The 18945-nt window shown below is 42.2% G+C and overlaps 1 protein-coding gene and 1 non-coding gene across 4 annotated transcripts in view; both read right to left on the bottom strand.

Annotated features, from left to right (window-relative positions):
- The window catches only part of LOC128644937 (uncharacterized), a 120745-nt gene that overhangs the window by 36472 nt on the left and 65328 nt on the right, over positions 1-18945 (bottom strand). Inside the window, exon 2 of one of the 3 annotated variants that reach the window (XM_053697608.1) lies at positions 1777-1853. The exons of the other annotated variants lie outside the window; for them this stretch is intronic. The gene's annotated coding sequence lies outside the window, so the exon portion shown is untranslated. The remainder of the gene's footprint in view (positions 1-1776; positions 1854-18945) is intronic. 3 annotated transcript variants of the gene reach the window in all.
- Positions 16733-16844, bottom strand: LOC128646376 (U5 spliceosomal RNA). Its single transcript, XR_008400308.1, has one exon. It is a non-coding gene; the product is annotated as a U5 spliceosomal RNA (small nuclear RNA).

The raw sequence follows: 18945 nt of genomic DNA, 5'->3' as shown, positions 1-18945 counted from the left end.
AGAAAAAATCTTCTCACAGGAGGTCTTACTCTGAATCCTATTCGATACCCTTGAGAGACAATGCTCTGAATCCAATGATTTTGGACAGATTTTATCCAAAAATCCTTGAAAAACCTTAATCTGCTCTATACCTTAAGATCCCCTATTAAATAACATGAAGATCAGCAGTTCAAGCTTTACTATCACTCCTTGATGGAGGCAAAAAAATGACCTACTAAATAGTTATCTAAAAATCCAGTATAAAACCGTTAAAAAAACTTACTCCCGGTTTAGCACTGTTAAAAAGGTTAGCTGGAAGACCCACTGAAAGAGTTGCTAAAGGGGAAAAAAAGTAGACACTCCCCCCCCTCCTTCGCATATGAAAAGAATCTTTACACAAACAGGAGCAAGCTGGTGTAGGTATACATCAATATTCTCCTAAAACTTTAGGGCTTGGTTAGGAGTCCGAAAATATTAGCACGTTATTTAAAAAAAAAAAAAAAAGTGCGCTGTATACGCTATATAAATGGATCATCTACAAAACATTATGCAAAGAAAAATCTAGTGTATAATGTCCCTTGAAAAGCTCTGTTATGTTGGGTGTTTTGCCTCCTCCTAGACTAAAGGAATGGGATGGCTCATGGACTCTCACCAGCTTATGAAGAAAACAATACATTTGGGGTAATATCAATAAGTACATAGATACATACAATATATATTTAGCTGGTGACATTTTACCTTTTGCATGTAGAGGGAAAAAATATATTAGGCTATCCAAAAATCTACGTTATATATTTATATGATAAAGGAATTAGACTAGTTATTTGCATTATAAAAAATGCATTTATAATTTACGAAAATGAAGAACAAAGTATACTTGAAGTGCAAAACAACAAACAAAAACACATAATTATAGTCTTAAAAGGAACAATAAACACGTTGAGATTTTTACATATATTGTTAGTTAGGCATAAAGAAACAACGTTGCAATATATTTTAAATATTGGTTATTTTGCCCCCTTTTAATGTAATTTAGCTCTGAAAATTGAGCAATATTTCTTATTCTAGGAACTTGGAATGCATTCAGCAGACTTCTCAAGGCTAAAGGCTGTGACACACTGCAATTGGAACGGCACACAGTGTGTAGATGCGGTTGTGCGCGCTCAGTGTGTCCTGCCTTTTCATCTCTGAGCACTCTGCTGCGTCAGGTTGCGAAGCTAAGCGCTCAGAAATGAAATATCTGAACTTCAGAAGCAATGCGACGCAGCGGCTTCGCCTCACGCTGCATCGCTTGCAGTGTGTCACAGCCTTAAGTCTGCTACATGTCTGTCCCTAATTGACTTAATCAGATAACTTCTAACCAATTCACTGTATACCAACTTTATGGCTAAAGGCTGTGACACACTGCAAGCGGTGCGAGGCGAAGCAGCCGCTTTGCGCCGCTTCACTTCTGGCGTTCATATATTTCAACTTTGAGCGCTCAGCTACGTTACTGAGCGCACAGAGATGAAAAGGCAGGACACACTGAGCATGCACAGCTGCATCATCATGCTGCGCGCCGCATCACTTGCAGTGAGTCACAGCATTTACCTTCTTGTCTGTAAACTAAAGTTCAGATTGGATCCTCCAAATAAGGGAGATGGTGGATAGAGTTTGGCTATTAAAAAATAACTGCAGTAAATAGGATATGATCTCTGTAGATATTTGTGGCACTGAATACATAAGCACATTTCAATTCTGTCTTTCCATGGATTAGTTTTTTTTCTCATACTAATGATATAAACAATGCCTACTTACCTTATTGAGCTTTTGTACTTGATTTCCCCCAATTACAAGGAAACTATTGAACGTTAACAAAATATGAACAGCTCCTCCTTTCAGTGAACAAAGAAAGAAAAAAAAAAAAAAAAAAAAAAGCGATAAATACGAAAAATATTTCAAAACCTAAAAGGCTTGTGAATTAACCAATGTTTTCATTTGGCCAAAATCTGAATTGGTAGCAAAAGTATACTGATACTGGGGCATTACATATTGGGAAATTCCTTTGCAACTGATTTTTTTTTTAAAATAATTGACCAGTAAGAATACGGTTTCAAAGCTATTCTTTCAGTTATACTGACAAAGGGAAAATAACCAAAGAGCTTTATTTAGAACCTCCCCCACCAAAAAAAAACAAAAAACGCTGCACGTATATCAAACATCTCAATGAAAAGCTAACTCCACTGGTTCTCTCTGATAAAAGATGAACATGGAAGTTTCTAGATCTGTATAAAACTTAAAATTATGCTTACCTGATAATTTTCTTTTCTTCTGACGGGGAGAGTCCACAGCTGCATTCATATCTTTTGGGAATTCAGAACCTGGCCACCAGGAGTAGGCTAAGGCACCCCAGCCAAAGGCTTAAATACCTCCCCCCACTTCCCTTATCTCCCAGTCATTCTGCCAAGGAAACAAGGAACAGTAGGAGAAATATCAGGGTGAAAAACGTGCCAGAAGAATAAAAAATAAATATAAATGGCCGCCCCATAAAAAACGTGGGTGGGGAGCTGTGGACGTCAGAAGTTTTTCCTCCTAAAACATGGAGAGAGTCCACAGCTGCATACATTACTTTTGGGAAAACAATACCAAGCTATAGAGGACACGGAATGCAAAAAAAGGGCAGGTAGACGAGGCAGCCCATTTGGAGGGCACCACAGCCTGAAATTACCCAAACACCTGACAAAAACAACTGCTTCACCAGAAATAGGAGAAAACCTGAAAGGACCAGGTAACTGCCCATCAGTTAAAACCAGCAAGGCCCTAGTTAGAGACCACTCAGAATCAGAATATTTCTCCAAGCACAAAGCCTCCGAGGAGACAAGTCCGCGGGCTCCAAGCCCACACTGAAACTTACCCCCGACCCAAGGGAAGGGAACCTCCACATACCCCCCTGAAGGGAAGTGGAAAAAACATAATTTATGTAAGAACTTACCTGATAAATTCATTTCTTTCATATTAACAAGAGTCCATGAGCTAGTGACGTATGGGATATACATTCCTACCAGGAGGGGCAAAGTTTCCCAAACCTTAAAATGCCTATAAATACACCCCTCACCACACCCACAAATCAGTTTAACGAATAGCCAAGAAGTGGGGTGATAAGAAAAAAAGTGCGAAGCATATAAAATAAGGAATTGGAATAATTGTGCTTTATACAAAAAAATCATAACCACCCCAAAAAAGGGTGGGCCTCATGGACTCTTGTTAATATGAAAGAAATGAATTTATCAGGTAAGTTCTTACATAAATTATGTTTTCTTTCATGTAATTAACAAGAGTCCATGAGCTAGTGACGTATGGGATAATGACTACCCAAGATGTGGATCTTTCCACACAAGAGTCACTAGAGAGGGAGGGATAAAATAAAGACAGCCAATTCCTGCTGAAAATAATCCACACCCAAAATAAAGTTTAACAAAAAACATAAGCAGAAGATTCAAACTGAAACCGCTGCCTGAAGAACTTTTCTACCAAAAACTGCTTCAGAAGAAGAAAATACATCAAAATGGTAGAATTTAGTAAAAATATGCAAAGAGGACCAAGTTGCTGCTTTGCAGATCTGGTCAACCGAAGCTTCATTCCTAAACGCCCAGGAAGTAGATACTGACCTAGTAGAATGAGCTGTAATTCTCTGAGGCGGAATTTTACCCGACTCAACATAGGCAAGATGAATTAAAGATTTCAACCAAGATGCCAAAGAAATGGCAGAAGCTTTCTGGCCTTTCCTAGAACCGGAAAAGATAACAAATAGACTAGAAGTCTTACAGAAAGATTTCGTAGCTTCAACATAATATTTCAAAGCTCTAACAACATCCAGAGAATGCAACGATTTCTCCTTAGAATTCTTAGGATTAGGACATAATGAAGGAACCACAATTTCTCTACTAATGTTGTTGGAATTCACAACTTTAGGTAAAAATTCAAAAGAAGTTCGCAACACCGCCTTATCCTGATGAAGAATCAGAAAAGGAGACTCATAAGAAAGAGCAGATAATTCAGAAACTCTTCTGGCAGAAGAGATGGCCAAAAGGAACAAAACTTTCCAAGAAAGTAATTAATATCCAATGAATGCATAGGTTCAAATGGAGGAGCTTGAAGAGCCCCCAGAACCAAATTCAAACTCCAAGGAGGAGAAATTGACTTAATGACAGGCTTTATACAAACCAAAGCTTGTACAAAACAATGAATATCAGGAAGAATAGCAATCTTTCTGTGAAAAAGAACAGAAAGAGCAGAGATTTGACCTTTCAAGGAACTTGCGGACAAACCCTTATCTAAACCATCCTGAAGAAATTGTAATATTCTCGGTATTCTAAAAGAATGCCAAGAAAAATGATGAGAAAGACACCAAGAAATATAAGTCTTCCAGACTCTATAATATATCTCTCTGGATACAGATGTACGAGCCTGTAACATAGTATTAATCACAGAGTCAGAGAAACCTCTTTGACCAAGAATCAAGCGTTCAATCTCCATACCTTTAAATTAAAGGATTTCAGATCCTGATGGAAAAAAGGACCTTGAGACAAAAGGTCTGGTCTTAACGGAAGAGTCCACGGTTGGCAAGAGGCCATCCGGACAAGATCCGCATACCAAAACCTGTGAGGCCATGCCGGAGCTACCAGCAGAACAAACGAGCATTCCTTCAGAATCTTGGAGATTACTCTTGGAAGAAGAACTAGAGGCGGAAAGATATAGGCAGGATGATACTTCCAAGGAAGTGAAAATGCATCCACTGCCTCCGCCTGAGGATCCCGGGATCTGGACAGATACCTGGGAAGTTTCTTGTTTAGATGAGAAGCCATCAGAACTATTTCTGGAAGTTCCCACATTTGAACAATCTGAAGAAATACCTCTGGGTGAAGAGACCATTCGCCCGGATGCAACGTTTGGCGACTGAGATAATCCGCTTTCCAATTGTCCATACCTGGGATATAAACCGCAGAGATTAGACAGGAGCTGGATTCCGCCCAAACCAAAATTCGAGATACTTCTTTCATAGCCAGAGGACTGTGAGTCCCTCCTTGATGATTGATGTATGCCACAGTTGTGACAATGTCATATCTGAAAACAATGAACAACTCTCTCTTCAGAAGAGGCCAAGACTGAAGAGCTCTGAAAATTGCACGGGGTTCCAAAATATTGATCGGAAATCTCACCTCCTGAGATTCCCAAACCCCTTGTGCCGTCAGATACCCCCACACAGCTCCCCAACCTGTAAGACTTGTATCTGTTGAGATTATAGTCCAGGTCGGAAGAACAAAGAAGCCCCCTGAACTAAACGATGGTGATCTGTCCACCATGTCAGAGAGTGTCGTAAAATCGGTTTAAAGATATTAATTGAGATATCTTTGAGTAATCCCTGCACCATTGGTTCAGCATACAGAGCTGAAGAGGTCGCATGTGAAAACGAGCAAAGGAGATCGCATCTGATGCGGCAGTCCTAAGATCCAACATTTCCATGCATAAGGCTACCAAAGGGAATGATTGTGACTGAAGGTTTTGACAAGCTGATATCAATGTTAAACTTCTCTTGTCTGACAAGGACAGAGTCATAGACACTGAATTTATCTAGAAACCTAAAAAGGTTACCCTTGTCTGAGGAATCAATAAACTGATTGGTAAATTGATCCTCCAACCATGAACTTGAAGAAATAACACAAGTCGATTCGTATGAGATTCTTCGAAAATGAGAAGACTGAGCAAGTACCAAGATATCGTCCAAATAAGGAAATACCAAAACCCTATTCTCTGATTACAGAAAGAAGGGCACCGAGAACCTTTGAAAAAAATTCTTGGAACTGAGGCTAGGCCAAATAGTAGAGCCACAAAACTGGTAATGCTTGTCTAAAAAGAGAATCTCAGACACTAAAAATGACCTGGATGAATCGGAATATGCAGATACACATCCTGTAAATCTATTGTAGACATATAATGCCCTTGCTAAACAAAAGGCAGGATAGTCCTACAGTAACCATCTTGAATGTTGGTATCCTAACATAACGATTCAATAATGATAGATCCGGAACTGGTCTGAAGGAATTGACCTTCTTTGGTACAATGAAGAGATAAAATAAAACCCCAGCCCCTGTTCCAGAACTGGAACTGGCATAAATACTCCAGCCAACTCTAGATCTGAAACACATTTCAGAAATACTGAGCCTTGCTGTGTCAATTGGGACACGGGAAAGAAAAGAATCTCTTAGCAGGAGGCCTTAACTTGAAGCCAATTCTGTACCTTTCGGAAACAATGTTTCTGAAACCAGAGATTAAGAACGGAATTGATCCAAATTTCTTTGAAGAAAACGTAATCTGCCCCATACCAGCTGAGCTGGAATAAGGGCCGCACCTTCATAGGTACTTAGGAGCTGGCTATAGGATTCTATAAGGCTTGGATATATTCCAAACTGGAAATAGTTTCCAAACTGATACCGCTCCTGAGAATGAAGGATCAGGCTTTTGTTCCTTGTTGAGGAAAGGAACGAAATGATTATTTGCCCTGGAAAGAAAGGGAAAGCAAAGTTGACTTAGAAGACATGTCAGCATTCCAAGTTTAATCCATAAAGCTTTTCTAGCTAAAATAGCTAGAGACATATACCTGACATCAACTCTAATGATATCAAAAGATGGTATCACCAATAAAAACAGAATTTATGTTTACCTGATAAATTTCTTTCTCCAACGGTGTGTCCGGTCCACGGCGTCATCCTTACTTGTGGGATATTCTCTTCCCCAACAGGAAATGGCAAAGAGCCCAGCAAAGCTGGTCACATGATCCCTCCTAGGCTCCGCCTACCCCAGTCATTCGACCGACGTTAAGGAGGAATATTTGCATAGGAGAAACCATATGGTACCGTGGTGACTGTAGTTAAAGAAAATAAAATATCAGACCTGATTAAAAAAACCAGGGCGGGCCGTGGACCGGACACACCGTTGGAGAAAGAAATTTATCAGGTAAACATAAATTCTGTTTTCTCCAACATAGGTGTGTCCGGTCCACGGCGTCATCCTTACTTGTGGGAACCAATACCAAAGCTTTAGGACACGGATGAAGGGAGGGAGCAAATCAGGTCACCTAAATGGAAGGCACCACGGCTTGCAAAACCTTTCTCCCAAAAATAGCCTCAGAAGAAGCAAAAGTATCAAACTTGTAAAATTTGGTAAAAGTGTGCAGTGAAGACCAAGTCGCTGCCCTACATATCTGATCAACAGAAGCCTCGTTCTTGAAGGCCCATGTGGAAGCCACAGCCCTAGTGGAATGAGCTGTGATTCTTTCGGGAGGCTGCCGTCCGGCAGTCTCGTAAGCCAATCTGATGATGCTTTTAATCCAAAAAGAGAGAGAGGTAGAAGTTGCTTTTTGACCTCTCCTTTTACCTGAATAAACAACAAACAAGGAAGATGTTTGTCTAAAATCCTTTGTAGCATCTAAATAGAATTTTAGAGCGCGAACAACATCCAAATTGTGCAACAAACGTTCCTTCTTTGAAACTGGTTTTGGACACAGAGAAGGTACGATAATCTCCTGGTTAATGTTTTTGTTAGAAACAACTTTTGGAAGAAAACCAGGTTTAGTACGTAAAACCACCTTATCTGCATGGAACACCAGATAAGGAGGAGAACACTGCAGAGCAGATAATTCTGAGACTCTTCTAGCAGAAGAAATCGCAACTAAAAACAAAACTTTCCAAGATAATAACTTAATATCAACGGAATGTAAGGGTTCAAACGGAACCCCCTGAAGAACTGAAAGAACTAAATTGAGACTCCAAGGAGGAGTCAAAGGTTTGTAAACAGGCTTGATTCTAACCAGAGCCTGAACAAAGGCTTGAACATCTGGCACAGCTGCCAGCTTTTTGTGAAGTAATACCGACAAGGCAGAAATCTGTCCCTTCAGGGAACTTGCAGATAATCCTTTTTCCAATCCTTCTTGAAGGAAGGATAGAATCCTAGGAATCTTAACCTTGTCCCAAGGGAATCCTTTAGATTCACACCAACAGATATATTTTTTCCAAATTTTGTGGTAAATCTTTCTAGTCACAGGCTTTCTGGCCTGAACAAGAGTATCGATAACAGAATCTGAGAATCCTCGCTTCGATAAAATCAAGCGTTCAATCTCCAAGCAGTCAGCTGGAGTGAAACCAGATTCGGATGTTCGAACGGACCCTGAACAAGAAGGTCTCGTCTCAAAGGTAGCTTCCAAGGTGGAGCCGATGACATATTCACCAGATCTGCATACCAAGTCCTGCGTGGCCACGCAGGAGCTATCAAGATCACCGACACCCTCTCCTGCTTGATCCTGGCTATCAGCCTGGGGATGAGAGGAAATGGCGGGAACACATAAGCTAGTTTGAAGGTCCAAGGTGCTACTAGTGCATCCACTAGAGCCGCCTTGGGATCCCTGGATCTGGCCCCGTAGCAAGGAACTTTGAAGTTCTGACGAGAGGCCATCAGATCCATGTCTGGAATGCCCCACAGGTGAGTGACTTGGGCAAAGATTTCCGGATGGAGTTCCCACTCCCCCGGATGCAATGTCTGCCGACTCAGAAAATCCGCTTCCCAATTTTCCACTCCTGGGATGTGGATAGCAGACAGGTGGCAGGAGTGAGACTCCGCCCAAAGAATAATTTTGGTTACTTCTTCCATCGCTAGGGAACTCCTTGTTCCCCCCTGATGGTTGATGTACGCAACAGTCGTCATGTTGTCTGATGGAAACCGTATGAACCTGGTCCTCGCAAGCTGGGGCCAGGCCTGGAGAGCATTGAATATCGCTCTCAGTTCCAGAATATTTATCGGTAGAAGAGATTCTTCTCGAGACCAAAGACCCTGAGCTTTCAGGGATCCCCAGACCGCGCCCCAGCCTATCAGACTGGCGTCGGTCGTGACAATGACCCACTCTGGTCTGTGGAACATCATCCCTTGAGACAGATTGTCCAGGGACAGCCACCAACGGAGTGAGTCTCTGGTTCTCTGATTTACTTGTATCTTCGGAGACAAGTCTGTATAGTCCCCATTCCACTGACTGAGCATGCACAGATGTAATGGTCTTAGATGAATGCGCGCAAAAGGAACTATGTCCATCGCCGCCACCATCAACCCGATCACTTCCATGCACTGAGCTATGGAAGGAAGAGGAACGGAATGAAGTATCCGACAAGAGTCCAGAAGCTTTGTTTTTCTGGCCTCTGTTAGAAAGATCCTCATTTCTAAGGAGTCTATAATTGTTCCCAAGAAGGGAACCCTTGTTGACGGGGATAGAGAACTCTTTTCCACGTTCACTTTCCAGCCGTGAGATCTGAGAAAGGCCAGGACAATGTCCGTGTGAGCCTTTGCTTGAGGAAGGGACGACGCTTGAATCAGAATGTCGTCCAGGTAAGGTACTACTGCAATGCCCCTTGGTCTTAGCACCGCTAGAAGGGACCCTAGTACCTTTGTGAAAATCCTTGGAGCAGTGGCTAATCCGAAAGGAAGCGCCACGAACTGGTAATGTTTGTCCAGGAATGCAAACCTTAGGAACCGATGATGTTCCTTGTGGATAGGAATATGTAGATACGCATCCTTTAAATCCACCGTGGTCATGAATTGACCTTCCTGGATGGAAGGAAGGATAGTTCGAATGGTTTCCATCTTGAACGATGGGACCTTGAGAAATTTGTTTAAGATCTTGAGATCTAGGATTGGTCTGAACGTTCCCTCTTTTTTGGGAACTATGAACAGATTGGAGTAGAACCCCATCCCTTGTTCTCTTAATGGAACAGGATGAATCACTCCCATTTTTAACAGGTCTTCTACACAATGTAAGAACGCCTGTCTTTTTATGTGGTCTGAAGACAACTGCGACCTGTGGAACCTCCCCCTTGGGGGAAGTCCCTTGAATTCCAGAAGATAACCCTGGGAGACTATTTCTAGCGCCCAAGGATCCAGAACATCTCTTGCCCAAGCCTGAGCGAAGAGAGAGAGTCTGCCCCCCACCAGATCCGGTCCCGGATCGGGGGCCAATATTTCATGCTGTCTTGGTAGCAGTGGCAGGTTTCTTGGCCTGCTTTCCCTTGTTCCAGCCTTGCATTGGTCTCCAAGCTGGCTTGGCCTGAGAAGTATTACCCTCTTGCTTAGAGGACGTAGCACCTTGGGCTGGTCCGTTTTTACGAAAGGGACGAAAATTAGGTCTATTTTTTGCCTTGAAGGGCCGATCCTGAGGAAGGGCGTGGCCCTTACCCCCAGTGATATCAGAGATAATCTCTTTCAAGTCAGGACCAAACAGCGTTTTCCCCTTGAAAGGAATGTTTAGTAGCTTGTTCTTGGAAGACGCATCAGCCGACCAAGATCTCAACCAAAGCGCTCTGCGCGCCACAATAGCAAACCCAGAGTTCTTAGCCGCTAACTTAGCCAATTGCAAAGAGGCGTCTAGAGTGAAAGAATTAGCCAATTTGAGAGCATTGATTCTGTCCATAATCTCCTCATAAGGAGGAGAGTCACTATCGAGCACCTTAAGCAGTTCATCAAACCAGAAATATGCGGCAGTAGTGACAGGGACAATGCATGAAATGGGTTGTAGAAGGTAACCCTGCTGAACAAACATCTTTTTAAGCAAACCTTCTAATTTTTTATCCATAGGATCTTTGAAAGCACAACTATCCTCTATGAGAATAGTGGTGCGTTTGTTTAAAGTAGAAACCGCTCCCTCGACCTTGGGGACTGACTGCCATAAGTCCTTTCTGGGGTCGACCATAGGAAACAATTTTTTAAATATGGGGGGAGGGACGAAAGGAATACCGGGCCTTTCCCATTCTTTATTAACAATGTCCGCCACCCGCTTGGGTATAGGAAAAGCTTCTGGGAGCCCCGGCACCTCTAGGAACTTGTCCATTTTACATAGTTTCTCTGGGATGACTAAATTTTCACAATCATCCAGAGTGGATAATACCTCCTTAAGCAAAATGCGGAGATGTTCCAATTTAAATTTAAATGTAATCACATCAGATTCAGCCTGCTGAGAAATGTTCCCTAAATCAGTAATTTCTCCCTCAGACAAAACCTCCCTGGCCCCCTCAGATTGGGTTAGGGGCCCTTCAGAGATATTAATATCAGCGTCGTCATGCTCTTCAGTAACTAAAACAGAGCAGCCACGCTTACGCTGACAAGGGTTCATTTTGGCTAAAATGTTTTTGACAGAATTATCCATTACAGCCGTTAATTGTTGCATAGTAAGGAGTATTGGCGCGCTAGATGTACTAGGGGCCTCCTGAGTGGGCAAGACTCGTGTAGACGAAGGAGGGAATGATGCAGTACCATGCTTACTCCCCTCACTTGAGGAATCATCTTGGGCATCATTGTCATTATCACATAAATCACATTTATTTAAATGAATAGGAATTCTGGCTTCCCCACATTCAGAACACAGTCTATCTGGTAGTTCAGACATGTTAAACAGGCATAAACTTGATCAGAAAGTACAAAAAACGTTTTAAAATAAAACCGTTACTGTCACTTTAAATTTTAAACTGAACACACTTTATTACTGCAATTGCGAAAAAACATGAAGGAATTGTTCAAAATTCACCAAATTTTCACCACAGCGTCTTAAAGCCTTGAAAATATTGCACACCAATTTTGGAAGCTTTAACCCTTAAAATAACGGAACCGGAGCCGTTTTAAGCTTTAAACCCCTTTACAGTCCCTGGTATCTGCTTTGCTGAGACCCAACCAAACCCAAAGGGGAATACGATACCAAATGACGCCTTCAGAAGTCTTTTATAAGTATCAGAGCTCCTCTCACATGCGACTGCATGCCATGCCTCTCAAAAACAAGTGCGCAACACCGGCGCGAAAATGAGACTCTGCCTATGCTTTGGGAAAGCCCCTAAAGAATAAGGTGTCTAAAACAGTGCCTGCCGATATTATTATATCAAAATACCCAGATAAAATGATTCCTCAAGGCTAAATATGTGTTAATAATCAATCGATTTAGCCCAGAAAAAGTCTACAGTTTAAATAAGCCCTTGTGAAGCCCTTATTTACAATCGTAATAAACATGGCTTACCGGATCCCATAGGGAAAATGACAGCTTCCAGCATTACATCGTCTTGTTAGAATGTGTCATACCTCAAGCAGCAAGGGACTGCAAACTGTTCCCCCAACTGAAGTTAATTGCTCTCAACAGTCCTGTGTGGAACAGCCATGGATTTTAGTTACGGTTGCTAAAATCATTTTCCTCATACAAACAGAATTCTTCATCTCTTTTCTGTTTCTGAGTAAATAGTACGTACCAGCACTATTTGAAAATAACAAACTCTTGATTGAATAATGAAAAACTACAGTTAAACACTAAAAAACTCTAAGCCATCTCCGTGGAGATGTTGCCTGTACAACGGCAAAGAGAATGACTGGGGTAGGCGGAGCCTAGGAGGGATCATGTGACCAGCTTTGCTGGGCTCTTTGCCATTTCCTGTTGGGGAAGAGAATATCCCACAAGTAAGGATGACGCCGTGGACCGGACACACCTATGTTGGAGAAATTATTAGCATGTTATAGAATAATAATAATGCTATAAAATTATGATCTGTTACTTGTTGCGCTAAAGCTTCTAACCAAAAAAGTTGAAGCTGCAGCAACATCCGCTAAAAATATAGCAGGTCTAAGAAGATTACCTGAACATAAGTAAGCTTTTCTTAGAAAGGATTCAATTTTCCTATCTAAAGGATCCTTAAATGAAGTACTATCTGCCATAGGAATAGTAGTACATTAGCAGGAGTAGAGACAGCCCCATAACCTTAGGGATTTTTGTCCCAACAAACTCTAATCTGTCAGATGGCACAGGATATAATTTGCTTAAACGTCTAGAAGGAGTAAATAAATTACCCAAATTATTCCATTCCCTGGAAATTACTTCAGAAATAGCATCAGGGAGATAAAACACTTCTGGAATAACTATAGGAGATTTAAAAACCTTATTTAAACGTTTACATTTAGTATCAAGAGGACCAGAATCCTCTATTTCTAATGCAAATAACACTTCTTTAAGTAAAGAACGAATAAATTCCATCTTGAACAAATACAAAGATTTATCAGCATCAACCTCTGAGACAGAAACCTCTGAACCAGAAGAACCATTATCAGTATCAGAATGATGATGTTCATTTAAAAATTCATCTGAAAAAAAGAGAAGTTTTAAAAGACTTTTATGTATACTAGAAGGAGAAATAACAGACATAGCCTTCTTAATGGATTTAAAAAATAAAATCTCTTATGTTATCAGGAACACTCTGAAAATTAGATGTTGACGGACAGCAACAGGTAATGTAACAGTACTAAAGGAAATTTTATCTGCATTAATAAGTTTGACATGACATGCAATACAAATAACAGCTGGAGAAACAGATACCAAAAGTTTATAGCAGACTTAGCTTGGTAGCTCCAGCACTGTGCAGTGATTTTCCTGTAGTAACTTCTGACTCAGTTGCAACGTGGAACATCTTGCAATATGTAAAAGAAAAAAAAAAAAAAAAAAAAAAAAACAACATATAAAGCAAAATTGATCAAATTCCTTAAATGACAGTTTCAGGAATGGGAAAAAAATGCCAGTGAACAAGCTTCTAGCAACCAGAAGCAATAAATAATGAGACTTAAATAATGTGGAGACAAAAATGACGCCCATATTTTTTAGCGCCAAAAAAGACGCCCACATTATTTGGCGCCTAAATGCTTTTGGCGCCAAAAATGACGCCACATCCGGAACGCCGACATTTTTGACGCAAAATAACGTCAAAAAATGACGGAAATGAATTTTTGCGCCAAAAAAGTCCGCGCCAAGAATGACGCAATAAAATGAAGCATTTTCAGCCCCCGCGAGCCTAACAGCCCACAGGGAAAAAAGTCAAATTTTTGAGGTAAGAAAAAATATGATAATTCAATGCATAATCCCAAATATGAAACTGACTGTCTGGAAATAAGGAAAGTTGAACATTCTGAGTCAAGGCAAATAAATGTTTGAATACATATATTTAGAACTTTATAAATAAAGTGCCCAACCATAGCTTAGAGTGTCACAGAAAATAAGACTTACTTACCCCAGGACACTCATCTACATGTTTGTAGAAAGCCAAACCAGTACTGAAACGAGAATCAGTAGAGGAAATGGTAAATATAAGAGTATATCGTCGATCTGAAAAGGGAGGTAAGAGATGAATCTCTACGACCGATAACAGAGAACCTTATGAAATAGACCCCGTAGAAGGAGATCACTGCATTCAATAGGCAATACTCTCTTCACATCCCTCTGACATTCACTGCACGCTGAGAGGAAAACCGGGCTCCAACTTGCTGCGGAGCGCATATCAACGTAGAATCTAGCACAAACTTACTTCACCACCTCCCTTGGAGGCAAAGTTTGTAAAAACTGATTTGTGGGTGTGGTGAGGGGTGTATTTATAGGCATTTTAAGGTTTGGGAAACTTTGCCCCTCCTGGTAGGAATGTATATCCCATACGTCACTAGCTCATGGACTCTTGTTAATTACATGAAAGAAAGAAGAGATCTAAAGACCAACAAGCTAGGGTAAAAAGGAACCCTAGTCGAACTCCAAGCGCAAACAAAGGTTGCAACAGGACAAAAACGCATAGAGGACGAAGTCCAACGACCGAACAAAGAGAAGGGAGGATAAAAAAAAAAAAAAAAACTACCCCTATCTGAACGGAAGTCCAAGGGACCATGTAACGTCCCAACCCTGGAGACCTAGAAAGACAAGGTAGACCCCATCACTCACACAGCGTGCAAACCGCACTATGAAAGAGCGACCAAGGGATAAAAACCACCCGAGAACCGCCGAAAAATAGCACCAGAAATCCTATTGTGCTCCAGAAGAAGCCACAGGTTTCCCTCTGCAACAGAAGTCTAGCAGACTCCAGTCGTTAACACTAGCCAACCAAGCTAGGAACTGCCCCAGGGCTCCCACAGAGGAAAAATTCAGAAGGAGTACCGAAACCCACTCCCACCCAGGAAAAACAAGGAAGTAGGAGAGCATCCAAAACTAGCAGAGAAAATCCCCTCTGAGGAAGGAAACACTGCGAAGCCTCCTAGTTAAGGAGGTATCCCACAAAATCTAAGTAAGATACGCGGTCCAGGCTCAACCAAGCAGACAGACCTCTGAGCCTCTCTCTCCGAGGTAACGGACTCAGCACCCAAAAGATTAGCAATGTCCGAAAGCAGGGAAATAAATTAATCCCCGGACCACCCAGATCCTTAGTAAGGAAAAAGGAGGGGTACTAAATTGAACGGTACCAAAGGGTAGAGCAAACTCCACCATTTGCTAACAAGACTGGCATGCTAAGCAACTAAGCTATGACAAAACATAGGACGAGCTCGGGTTCCAGGACCAAGATCTTTACCCTACAAGAAGGGACACTCCCAGACAAAAAAAAAAGAGTACACTGAACCAACAGTGACGGCACGATACCAGAATCCAACCCATCCTGAACGCAGGGCAGGGGGGACCCCACTGAACAAAGGAAGACCTCAGAGGCACTAGGTGGATACTATGGTATGCCTCAATCTCCCTAAGGGGAGGAGAAAACCAAATATAAACCGCTCACCCACCCACAGGCATGGAGTGTGCGGCAGCAGACAGACGGCAAAGGCAATACCGATTATAGAGGAACCATCCGGTTGCAACAGCCGGCCCAGTAGAAAGACAAATAGTCATTGAGTACACCTTGAAAGTGCAAATAACTGCAACAGATTGCGACTGCAATCTCCCGCTTGCTTGTCAGCTAAACTGCCCATCACGCTATTTCCAAGTCTCCAATAAGAAAAACAAAACCCCCTGAAAGGGCAAGTGTAATTCTAAGAACCGGAAGGACTGAACCGCCCAAGACTAATTGAAGAGATGCGGTCAGATATCCAAGACAAGAACATGTCCGGAAAACCAGACATCCGGAAACTGGAGCCGGCTACAAGGTAGTAACCCCTGAGGAGCCTTAGGCATACCTCATACGGAGAACCTGCACCCAAGGAGATGCAACCAGACACATCCAAAGGTCCTTGGACACTGGACGATCGCTAAGCATCCCAGAGAAAGAGAGCATATCTCCTAAAGGCTCAAGGGACAACAAAGTTAGGGCTCAAAACTAGATAAAAAAAGTCTCCAAACAATCCCATCAGGATCAACCTCCCGGAAACCCCTCCAGCTCAAGGAATTAACGATGGACGAGCCTCACAATTCCTGTTGAGCGACAGATAAAACCGAGATATCTTAAGTAAGGGCAGCTCAAGGAAAAATGGAGACAGTTGCATTCTCCAGAGCCCCAAAAACACGGGAGCAGACATGAAACAGTAGGAGGGGAAAAAAAAGGCTGTAAATGCCCGAACAGATGACCTCCCAAAAAATAAGCCTAAGATATCTCAACCTCTTAAGGAAGATTAACAGTCATCAAAGCCTCAAAAACACATCCAATAAGAATACCATAGAGGAGATAAAAAATTGCCCCTAAACCTCCAGTCCCATTGGGAATGGAGAACCCTAGCTCCGAGGCCAAAGAACCCCTGGAACCCACAGAGTAATCTTTAGCAGGATCTGCTTCTGGAACCCCGCCAATAATTAGGAACAGGACAATGAGGACTGAGTACAATCCCTCTGATGCCCCACCCAAAAGAAACAAGAACCAGCCTGACGTCTAGGAACAAAAGGCCTCCTCTACCATGTTTTAGCCCTGCAAGGGGCAGAGCTTAAAAAAAATAAAAAAAAATAAAAATTTGAAAACTCATGGATGATCCTCTCCACGGAAATCCTTAATAATGGTGAAAGCTTTATTCGATCTGAAGAGAGACCAGAGTATAATGAACTACTCATACGAGTGAGCAACTGACCACCCAACCAGGACAGCCAGTATACCGGAACCACGTGAATGAAATAGACCATAAGGAACAGAAAATAGCACTGGACCAGGACCAGCCTGCTATATAGGGCACTCAGAACTGACCCAGGCCACAGAAAAAAAAAATTGAAACCCCAATAGGAATTGACAAAAGGAACTAAAGACAAAATGTACTAACCCTTAACATGCAACTTCCGCAGAGGTGCCCAAGCGACCACAAAATCACTAGTATTAAATTCCAGAGAAGAAATGTTTCCCAACAGAAAAAAAGGAAATTTATGCTTACCTGAGAAATTTATTTCTTTTACGATATGACGAGTCCAAGGATTTCATCCTTACTTGTGGGATACAATACCAAAGCTACAGGACACGGATGAAAAGGAGGGACAAGACTGGAACCTAAACAGAAGGCACCACTGCTTGAAGAACCTTTCTCCCAAAAATAGCCTCAGAAGAAGCAAAAGTATGAAATTTGGAAAAAGTGTGAAGAGACGACCAAGTTGCAGCCTTGCAAATCTGTTCAACAGAAGCATAATTTTTAAATGCCCATGAGGAAGCCACAGCCCTAGTAGAATGAGCCGTAATTCTTTCAAGAGGCTGCTGTCAAGCAGTCTCATATGCCAGATGGATGATACTCTTCAGCCAAAAAGAAAGAGGTAGCCGTAGCTTTCTGGCCCCTACGCTTTCCGGAAAACACAACAAATAATGAAGATGATTGACAAAATTCTTTAGTCGCCTGCAAGTAAAACTTCAGGGCACAGACCACGTCCAAGTTATGTAACAGACGCTCCTTCTTAGAAGAAGGATTAGGACATAATGAAGGAACAACAATTTCCTGATTAATATTCTTATTTGAAACAACCTTAGGAAGGAACCCAGGTTTGGTACGTAAAACCACCTTATAAGAATGGAAGATAAGGTAAGGCGAGTCACATTGTAACGCTGAAAGCTCAGAAACTCTACGAGCAGAAGAAATAGCAACCAAAAATAAAACTTTCCAAGATAACTTAATAATGTATGGCATGCATGGGTTGAAGAACATTAAGAACTAAATTCAAACTCCAGGGTGGAGCAATTGGTCTAAACACTCTCCTGTTTGATCCGTGCAATCACCCTGGGAAGGAGAGCAAACGGTGGAAACACATAAGCTAGGACGACCAGGGCACTGCCAAGGCATCTATCAGTTCGGCCTGAGGATCCCTCGACCTGGATCCGTATCTTGGAAGCTTGGCATTCTGATGAGACGCCATCAGATACAATATCGGTCTGCCCCACCTGAGGATCAGGTTGGCCAAGACCTCCGGATGCAGTTCCCATTCCCCTGGATGAAACGTCTGTCTGCTCAAAAAATCCGCCTCCCAGTTGTCCACTCCTGGGATGTAGATTGCTGACAGATAACAAGAGTGAGCTTCCGCCCACTGAATTATCTTGGATACTTCCGTCATCGCTAAGGAACTCCTTGTTCCTCCCTGATGATTGATGTAAGCCACAGTCGTGATGTTGTCCGACTGAAACCTGATGAATTTGGCCGAAGCCAACTGAGGCTACGCCTGAAGCGCATTGAATATTGCTCTCAATTCCAGAATATTGATTGGAAGTAGAGACTCCACACACACCCTGAGCCTTCAGGGAATTCCAGACTGCACCACAGCCTAGAAGACTGGCTTCCGTTGTCACTATCACCCACGAGGGTCTGCGGAAACACGTCCCTTGGGACAGATGATTCGGCGACAACCACCAAAGAAGAGAGTCTCTGGTCTCCTGGTCCAGATTTATCTGAGGTGATAAATTTGCATAATCCCCATTCCACTGTCCGAGCATGCACAGTTGCAGTGGTCTGAGATGAAATCATTCCGTTTGCTCGATGTCCATTGCCGCCACCATCAATCCAATTACCTCCATGCAATGAGCCACTGATGGCCGAGGATTGGACTGAAGGGCTCGGCATGTATTTAGAATCTTTGACTTTCTGACCTCCTTCAGAAAAATCTTCATGGAGATAGAATCTATCAGAGTTCCCAAGAAGGGAACCTTTGTCTGTGGAATTAGTGAACTTATCTCT

The sequence above is a fragment of the Bombina bombina genome, chromosome 1, assembly GCF_027579735.1.
Source record: "Bombina bombina isolate aBomBom1 chromosome 1, aBomBom1.pri, whole genome shotgun sequence".
In the NCBI taxonomy this organism is placed as follows: Eukaryota; Metazoa; Chordata; class Amphibia; order Anura; family Bombinatoridae; genus Bombina; species Bombina bombina.
Note: the sequence above shows the minus strand (reverse complement) of the source record. Positions and strands in the feature narration are given on the sequence as shown.